The sequence below is a fragment of the Salvelinus sp. IW2-2015 genome, linkage group LG36 (assembly GCF_002910315.2).
Source record: "Salvelinus sp. IW2-2015 linkage group LG36, ASM291031v2, whole genome shotgun sequence".
Taxonomy (NCBI): Eukaryota; Metazoa; Chordata; class Actinopteri; order Salmoniformes; family Salmonidae; genus Salvelinus; species Salvelinus sp. IW2-2015.
In genome coordinates, this window is record NC_036875.1 from 4,349,718 (window position 1) to 4,359,893 (window position 10,176).

The window sequence follows — 10,176 nt, forward strand, 5'->3', positions numbered from 1 at the left end:
CAAGCCCCTGTGTCATGAATGTGAACCATTTGGTCATGTGTCAAGTGTGTGCAGAAGGGAAGAATATTGTATGCCAGATGAAGGGAAATGCTGCAACTGTGGAGGTGAACATGCGCCGGAATTGTTGGAGTGCCCTGTTAGGGTGAAGGAGAATGAGGTGGCAAGGGTAAGGAGTGTCTCCTATCTGGAGGCGGTGAGAAAATTGGAATGAACAAGTGGCGGGGATGATGCAATGCCACCAAGTAGAGCCAACAAGACCCGTGAAGGTTTTTCATCAATCGAGGGATAGAGAAATGCTACATGTTAAAAAGGTGGACTTTTCTTTGATCCGCACCCAGGAGTGAGAGTCATGACAATAATATCAAAAGACAATGAAAAGTAATAGACGTGTCTCGTATCATTTTCAATGCTGAGTGTTAGGTCTCTCCCAGTTCAGACGTCTGTATCAACCTGTCTTTTAGTCAGGGGACAAACCATCTCTCCTGTCTTCCAGACACACGCAAGGGCTTTCCCTTGTCTGGCTCCTTCACAGCTCTGCCTCCCTGTCCTGGCGGATTAACACACACTAGTGGCTTTATGTCCCCCGAGTGGTGCAGCGGTCTAAGGCACTGCATATCAGTGCTAGAGGTGTCACTACAGACCCTAGTTCAATTCCGGGCTGTAACACAACCAGCCGTGATTGGGAGTCCCATAGGGCGGCGTACAATTGGTCCAGTGTCGTCCGGGTTGTAAAATAAGAATTTGTATTTAACTGACTTGCCTAGTTAAATAAAGGTTCAATTACAAAATATATCATCCCATTTAAGTTAGAGATTTTTGTTTAGACTTCACATTTACACAGTATATTACATGGTGGCAGTTAAAAAGGCCATYCCTTAGTTAGCATTTTCAGCACCCCAGAAATATTAGGTAGATGTACTTGCCCACTACACCTTATTTTCTTATCAGTGGTACCTACAAGTCTCCCCGCTTGTATCAGACAATCACAGTTCACCATTCCCCGTGCACTTCACTGTCCCTCTCCTGTCTTCAGAATGTGATCACGGTCAGAAGGGAATGGACTTGTTGGACTGTTTATCTGTTTTTTGACCTGTGTTTATAGCGTGCATCTAAGTGTGAGTACTGTTCGACATGCCATTGCTTATGTAGTTGGGTCTTGCGAAAGCGGTCAAGTTATTTACCATGTTTGAAAGGTATTTTTATTTTCCATGTCTGTCATGCTATTTCTAATCTGCTAGCCAAGGTGTTAGCCAATCATGCTGGTTCATGTGTGCTGTGTGCCAGTTCCACATGCCTAGTTTATGTTCTTCTGTTTATACTATCCGGTTAAGTTTATAGTCATATTTATGGACAACCTTTGGGTCGCCTCATGCTACCTTGCGCTGTTTGTAGCCTTCTGTATTCAGTGGTGTACAAATATTTTAAAGTACTACGTTGTTTTTGGGGGTGTCTGTACTTTACGATTTGTATTTTGGCAACTTTTACGTCACTACATTCCTAAAGAAAAGTATGTACTTTTTACYCCATACATTTTTCCCGACACCCATAAGTACTCGTGACATTTTTAATGCTTAGCAGGACACGAAAATGGTCCAATTCACACACTAATCAAGAGAACATCCCTGGTAATCCAGGGATGCCTCTGATCTAGCGGACTCACGGACTCACAGAACACAAATTCTTTCTTTATAAATTATGTGTCAGTGTGTCAGTGTGCCCCTGGCTATCTGTAAATTAAAAAGATTTGCTAAATATAAGTTATTTGAAACAATTTATAGTTTTACTTTTACTTTTGGTACTTAACTATATTTTACCAATGGCATTTACTTTGATAATTAAGTGTACTTAATACCAAGTACTTTTAGACTTTTACTCAAGTAGGATTTTACTGTGTGACTTTCACTTTTACTTGAGTCGTTTTCCATTAAGGTATCKTTAATTTGACTCAARTACGACAATTGGATACTTCTTCCACCACTGTACGTATGCTTGTAGCTTAATTTAAATCAGTTCTTATGGTCATTTCTTTCTAGTCTTTCCTATAGAACCACTTTAATCTTTAACTTTCACTGTGAGCTGTCATTACAAGGCGTGTGGTGTGGTTGATCCCCTAACTGTAGTAATCCTGTTCTGAAGACATCTGGGCCTTGGTTTCCCAGAGMCTCTGAATCTTAAGGGTCATCATTAGAACCATCTTATGATGCATCTTTAGAAGCCAAACTGTTWTCCAGAGCCTTCGTTAGTAACGTGGCTCTTTAAAAACCTTTGCAGATCTAGGAGTGATCCGGACCACTCGTAGAGCAGCCAAAGTGCGTCGATAGATGTTTTTTTGCCCTTCCGTGTCACTTTATTCACGGAAGATCTCCGCTAAACGTAAAATCAAGATGTTTAGGCTATGTATCTCTCCGACTGTGACTGGCAATCATTTCAGAACAAAGTTGACTACAAATRCAAAGTTTCCAAAGTATTTGCAATTGTTRCAACGAGTGAAAGGTAAAACGATGCATCAAATGAAGACGGAGATGACTGAATTAAAAGATAAATTACGCTACATGGGCCTATATGTTTAAATCATTTTGAGTTTTAGTTTGCCACTAGGCTACAGTACTGTCTGTAATTCTCAACCATTTATAATACAAAAGAAAATAAAACAAATAAAAGAAACAAACAAACCTAGAGGAAGGCGGTTGCCTCAAAATGTTTCATGATGTGTGCAATGATGGTCCCAAATTTTTATTTTGTGCATTATTATTGGGGTAAGCATAATAAGCCACCTCAATATTTACTGACAATTACTGTCAGGACCCGGTGCGAGAAACAGTCACTAATAATGGGCAGAACCAGAAGATGAGGCAGACACAGCAGTACTAGAGATGGTGTTTAATAAAAAATAGATATCTTCCAAAATACAAAGAAAATCCACAAAGTGGTAAAAACAGCAAGGGAAAAAACAAACCTAAAAGACCAATCCAAAAATACACGAGAACAAAAACAGAGAACCTCTGGAAAATCCAACAAGAAAAAATGATCACAAAGGCTGGGCTGGGTGCTAACATACAAAACATGAGACAGGAACTGAGGAACACACAGGGTTTAAATACTAACAAGGGAATGACTTACAGGTGCAAACAATAATTAGGGCAAGAAAAACAAAAGGTACAAAAAAGGTGCAAGGGGACATCTAGTGAACAACCTGAACAGTCCTGGCCAAAACCTGACACATACTCTAGGTGGTAATATCTCTTTAGAGCAAAGAAAATGCATAGAATTGCAGGAAACTGCAACATTTTTATCTCGTGGTGGAACGGTGGCAGAGCCATATAGCAGCTGTTTGTCAGACCAGGAGACATCCTGAAAATGGGACCTCTCACGAAAAACCTCTGTAGCATCTGAATGGTTGGGCTACAAACTAATATGATCCCACCATCGAAAGCAGAGACTTTCACAAACACGTGTCATTTACAAGACTCGTCTGAAGGTAACCCGGACCAGTTTAAAAATGTAGTGGAAGTATGTAAGTACTTTAGTGACTTTTTTTTTTTTTTAAATACCCAAAAAATGCTCAGGTTTTTTATATATCTCAGATATAGGACAGACACTTCAAAACATACAATTTTTTAAATATATTTTTCCGATCTGTTTTGCCATGTATGATATTCAATGTTTTTCTTATGGGCCAAATTCAATGTTCCATCTGATAATTTTGTAAAGAAAAATGTATACCTAAAGAGATCCAAACATTTTTGATCAAATAGCTAAATGATCATTGGTATGACTATCTTAAAGCAATTYGATATGTTAGCTTAGTAYACTGAACAAAAATATAAAYACAACGTAAAGTGTTAGTCCCATGTTTCATGAGCTGAAATAAAATATCCCAGAAATATTCAAAATGCACACAAAAAGCTTATTTCTCTAAATTTTTATGCACACATTTGTTTACACCCCTGTTAGTGAGCATTTCTTCTCTGCCAAGATAATCCATCTACCCGACAAGTGTGGCATATCAAGAAGCTGATTAAACAGCGTGAACATTACACACGTGCACCTTGTGCTGRGGACAATAAACGGCATGCAATTGTCATGGTGACTACAGGAATGTCCACCAGAGCTGTTGCTAGAGAATTGAATGTTAATTTCCTACCATAAGCCGTCTTCAACGTCATTTTAGAGAATTTGGCAGTATGTCTAACCGGCGTCACAACCGCAGACCATGTGTATGGTGTCGTGTGGGCGGGCGTTTTGCTGATGTCAATGTTGTGAACAGAGTGGTGGCGGTGGGGTTATGGTATGGGCAGGCATAAGCTACGGACAACAAACACTATTGCATTTTATCGATGGCAATTTGAATTCACTGAGATACCATGACTAGATCCTGAGGCCCATTGTGAGGCCCATTTATTTTGTTTTCTGTGACCAACAGATGCATATCTGTAATCCCAGTCATGTGAAATCCATAGAATAGGGCCAAATGTATTTATTTCAATTGACTTATTTCCTTTTATGAACTGTAACTCAGTAAAATCTTTGAAATTGTTGCATGTTGCGTTTATATTTTTGATCAGTATTGAAACCCAACCCTGGCCCATTTTTTTTTTACTGCAACATGTTCTCTCAGCTCCATGGCAACATGTGTAGAATTGAAGAAAATGTGCTTTAAAACTGCAAAAATKTCTCTAAACTCCATGAAGATATTTGTAGAATTGCAGGARTTTGGCCTAAAAATGCATGGCCATTGCCACGCACCCTTGCCACGACCACCACCTAGGCCCCTTTTTGAGCCAGAAGAAACTGTGAGTAAGTTGGGTACCATCATAACAAAAGGCAATGCAGCACAGTTGGTTGTGATTTTAAGCATGCAGGAAAGAGAAGCAAACATTGAGACTTTCACTACCGGGTTTGAACAAGCTGTATGAAAGCTAAAAAAAAAGGTCATGTCAAACTAGCCAGTTAGGCTATAGAGGCAAAGCTGAAACAAAAGAGATGCTGTAATGTGAAATTGAACTACATCTTCAACAGACATTCTGACAGGTGAAAAACATTATCTGTGAAGAAAACTGCAGCCTTCTTATCAAAACAGCGAACAGACTTTCGAAACAGGAAATCAATATTATCCCCTGGCTACATGTGAACACATAAATACACATCTGCTAGCTGACGGAAGCTCATGACTCAACAAACAACGATACACTTCACTCACAATCTCTCTCTCTCTCTTACAAGCACACACGGACACACGAACTCACACACACACTCTCTTTCTCACGTTAACTTTCACCCACAACACACACACACACACACACACACACACACACACACACACACACACCCACCACACACACACACACACACACACACACACACACACACACACACACACACACACACACACACAGGAGCCTACCTTTCAATGAGAAAAAAGGACTTCATTGTTATTCATTGTTAGTTTACAATTGGCTCATTCATCCCCCTCCTCTCCCCTATAACTATTCCCCAGGTCGTTGCTGCAAATGAGAACGTGTTCTCAGTCAACTTACCTGGTAAAATAACGGATAAATAAAAAAATAAAAAAAATTCAATATAGGGAGCTCGTCTTAGAGGGCAAACATACCCAGCCTTATGGTTTCCAAGGTCTCCATTTGTTTACTGTGTTACAAGGCTAGGTAAAAATAATCGGGAGAGAGTGTATGCTGAGCTGTATAGGGTTCAAAGATCATGGATGCATTGCAAATGGCACCTTATTCCCTATATAGTGACAAAAGTTGTGCTCTATTTAGGCAATAGGGTTCCATTTGGGAAGCAGCCCATGACATGGATTATAACACTTCCCTCTGCAACTGGATCCTGGACTTCCTGACGGGCCGCCCCCAGGTGGTGAGGGTAGACAACAACACATCTGCCACGCTGATCCTCAACACTGGGGCCCCTCAGGGGTGTGTGCATAGTCCCCACCTGTACTCCCTGTTCACCCACGACTGCGTCGCCAAGCACGACTCCGACACCATCATTAAGTTTGCTGACAACACAACAGCGGTAGAGGCCTGATCACTGACAAAGATGAGACAGCCTATAGGGAGGAGGTCAGAGACCTGGCAGTGTGCTTCCAGGGCAACAACCTCTCCCTCAATGTGAGCAAGACAAAGGAGCTGATCTTGGACTATAGGAAAAGGAGGGCCGAACAGGTATGTAAGCATTTCACGGTAAGGTCTACACCTGTTGTGCATGTGATTGTAAAACTGCAAGAATTTGTGTTGCAAAAAAGATGATATATCTGTTGCATTATTGATATAAATGATCATGGGATTGAGGAAGAGGAAGAGAAAAACATGGGATATTTATATATGGGCCCCATTTTGCATGGAGAGCTCTCAGCTCTGTATTGTAAATGGTGCTGACACTAACAAACATATCAATAAAGACGAAATTGTCTGCAACCATCTAATGTAGGCCTATGAAAGGGTAGACACAAATCGTACAATGTGACATCATCTAATCTTGCGGAGGAAATGATTGTCCAAAAACAAAGTTTCAGGTGGCATTGACCCAACGATAAAGAGTGAATATACGGACAGCGCACTCACCGGGGATACGTACGATGCTCTCCGCTGGTGCCGGGAAGATAGGCTACAGAGGCACAGGCCTTTGACTCCCTTCACCTCCTCACGCAGCTAGACGAAGGCCGCCTGCTGCTCCAAATCCACATGTTGGCAGACATCACAAAAAATACCTTCACCCAGGTCTTTTCAGAGAAGTAGAAACCCTCATCAAATTGTGCCTCTGTCTTCCAATCGCTGTCGCGTCCTCGGAGAGGACGTTCTCCACCCTTCACTGCCTTTTTCTTTCCTAAAACCATAATTGTCCTTATCGTGGTTCAGCTGTCAGAGATTTGAGCACTAAATGCATCAGGGCATTGCATGCATAGGCCGATAGGCATCCACTGTATGATATGAATATAAAAAAATATAAAAAATCAAATATATATATATATACATGCTACACTCTTAGAAAAAGGGTTCTTCAAAGGGTTCTCCTACGGGGCCAGCGGAAGAACCGTTTAAGGGTCTACAGTGCCTTGCAAAACTATTCATCACCCCTTGGCATTTATCCTATTTTGTTGCATTACAACCTGTAATTAAAATTGTTTTTTATTTGGCTTTCATGTAATGGACATTCACAAAATAGTCCAAATTGGTGAAGTGAAAAAATATATATAACTTCTTTCAAAAAATCTGGGAAAAAAACGGAAAAGTGGTGCGGTGTATTCACCCCCTTTGCTATAAAGCCCTTAAATAAGATCTGGTGCAACCAATTACAGAAGTCACATAATTAGTTTTAAAAAGTCCACCTGTGTGCAATCTAAGTGTCACATGATCTGTCACTTGATCTCAGTATATATACACCTGTTCTGAAAGGCCCCAGAGTCTGCAACACTACTAAGCAAGGGGCACCACCAAGCAAGCGGCACAATGAAGACCAAGGAGCTCTCCAAACAGGTCAGGGAAAATGTTGGGGAAAAGTACAGATCAGGATTGGGTTATAAAAATTCTCCGAAACTTTGAACACCACACGAAGCACCATTAAATCCATTATTAAAACATTTTAAGAATATGGCACCACAACAAACCTGCCAAGAGAGTGTCACCCACCAAAAYTCATGGACCAGGCAAGGAGGTCATTAATCAGAAAGGCAACAAAGAGACCAAATATAACCCTGAAGAAGCTGCAAAGCTCCACAGCGGAGATTGGAGTATCTGTCCATAGGACCACTTCAAGCCGTACACTCCACAGAGCTGGGCTTAACGGAAGAGTGGCCAGAAAAAAAGCCATTGCTTAAAGAAAAAAATTAAGCAAACACGTTTGGTGTTCGCCAAAAGGCATGTGGGAGACTCTCCAAACATATGGAAGATGGTACTCTGGTCAGAAGAGACTAAAATTGAGCTTTTTGGCTATCAAGGAAAATGCTATGTCTGGCGCAAACCAAGCACTTCTCATTACTCCGAGAACACCATCCCCACAGTGAAGCATGGTGGTGGCAGCATCCTGCTGTGAGGATTCATCGGCAGGGACTTGGAAACTGTTCAGAATTGAGGGAATGATGGTTCAATCTAAATGCAGGGAAATTCTTGAGGGAAACCTGTCTCAGTCTTCCAGAGATTTGAGACTGGGACGGAGGTTCACCTTCTAGCAGGACAATGGCCCTAAGCATACTGCTAAAGCAACACTCAAGTGGTTTAAGGGGAAACATTTAAATGTCTTGGAATGCCCTAGTCAAAGCCCAGACCTCAATACAAATTGCTGTACATCAGAGGAACCCATCCAACTTGAAGGAGCTGGAGCAGTTTTGCTTTGAAGAATGGGCAAAAATTCCATTGGCTAGATGTGCCACGCTTATAGAGACATACCCCAAAAGGCTTGCAGCTGTAATTGCTGCAAAAGGTGGCTATACAGTTATAGTTATGCACGTTCAAGTTTTAGTTTTTTTGTCTTATTTCTTTCACAATAAAATATATTTTGCATCTTCAAAGTGGTAGGCATGTTGTGTAAATCAAATGATACAAACCCCCCCAAAAATCTATTTTAATTCCAGGTTGTAAGGCAACAAAATATGAAATATGCCAAGGGGGGTGAATACTTTCGCAAGCCACTGAGGATAGCACCTTTTTTGTATGAAATCTATACTTATTTATCCTTTTCAGGCTAAGGAGTCTGTAGGGGTACAGACAGAGGCTAATTCATAACTGTTCTATTCTAATATTTTTTTATAAAGAAAGATAAGATAAGCATTATATTGTTCGATTATTTGAGTAACTCATGTAGGCCTAAAACATTCTTCCTCGCCTCGAGGTAAACCGTTGGTGTCAGTTGGAGCGCAGATGTGCACTGCCTTCATATCATAGGCCACCAGTATAATATGCTAATATCCACACCACACCAAACCTTCAAAAGTAAGTCAAGATGTTAGATATAACGGGATCTGGCAGTCTAATTTAGGAGGCTGCCAGCACAAGAGAGTTACCAGAGATTAAAAAAAATATGTTTAGCCAACAAGACAAATTATTGAAGTGCCTTTGAACAGGGTATGGTACTAGGTGCCAGGAGCACCGGCTTGTGTCAAGAACTGCAACACTGCCTGGTTTTTCACGCTCAAAAGTTTGTGTGTGCATCAAGAATGGTCTACCACCCAAAGGATATCCAGTCAACTCGGGCACAACTGTGGTCAACATGGAGTCAGCATTGGAGCCCGCATCGGTGTGGAATGCTTTCGACACCTTGTAGAGTACATGCCCTGACGAATTGAGGCTCTTCTGAGGGCAAAGGGGGAGGGGTGAAACTCAATATTAGGAAGCTGTTCCTAATGTTTGGTATACTCAGTGTATATCTCTAAGTATCAAATGTTTAACGAACTCAAAATGAGTGTACATACAAACAGATTTGACGGTAAGGTTGTGCTATAAGCTTAAATACTGATATAATTACCAACACTATCCCTTAACGATAAATAAAAAMAATTGTATACACTTAAACCCTATAAACTCGAAGACAATCTCCTGAACAATGTTCAATTATTCACAACCTAGGAAAAACCCATATATGCATAAGCCATTACTCTCCCTAGGCCCTTAATGAGGGAACTGGGAGGAGGGCTGGTCTCAGGGCCGGATGCTAGTTACCGACCAGCATGGGTTCCATCTAATCCAGGCTCCTGATTAACTCATCATCTGTCTGTCCACTCAACCCTCAGACATGTGCTAACATGTCGTAATCGTCATAATTTTCCTCATCGGACCTGGGGCCTTCAGGGCCGTAGGTCTGGCCTGGGCTTCTCCTCTCCACAGCAGCTCAGCGATTAGGGGCCGGTTCCCCAGAGGGTGTAATAGTACTGGTTAATACTGGRTAATTCCTCAGCCCCTTAGCTTTACACCACTATAGCATCATACCTTGTATTAATCTACACTGAACAAAAATATAAACGCCAAATGCAACAATTTCTAAGATTTACTGAGTTTCAATTCATGTAAGGAAATAAATTCATTAGGCGCTAATCTATGGATATCACATGACTGGGATCACAGATATGCATCTCTTTGTCACAGATACCAAAAAAAAAAGAAAACCAGTCAGCATGTGACGACCATTTGCCTCATACAGCACGACACATCTCAAGTTTTTTTTTTT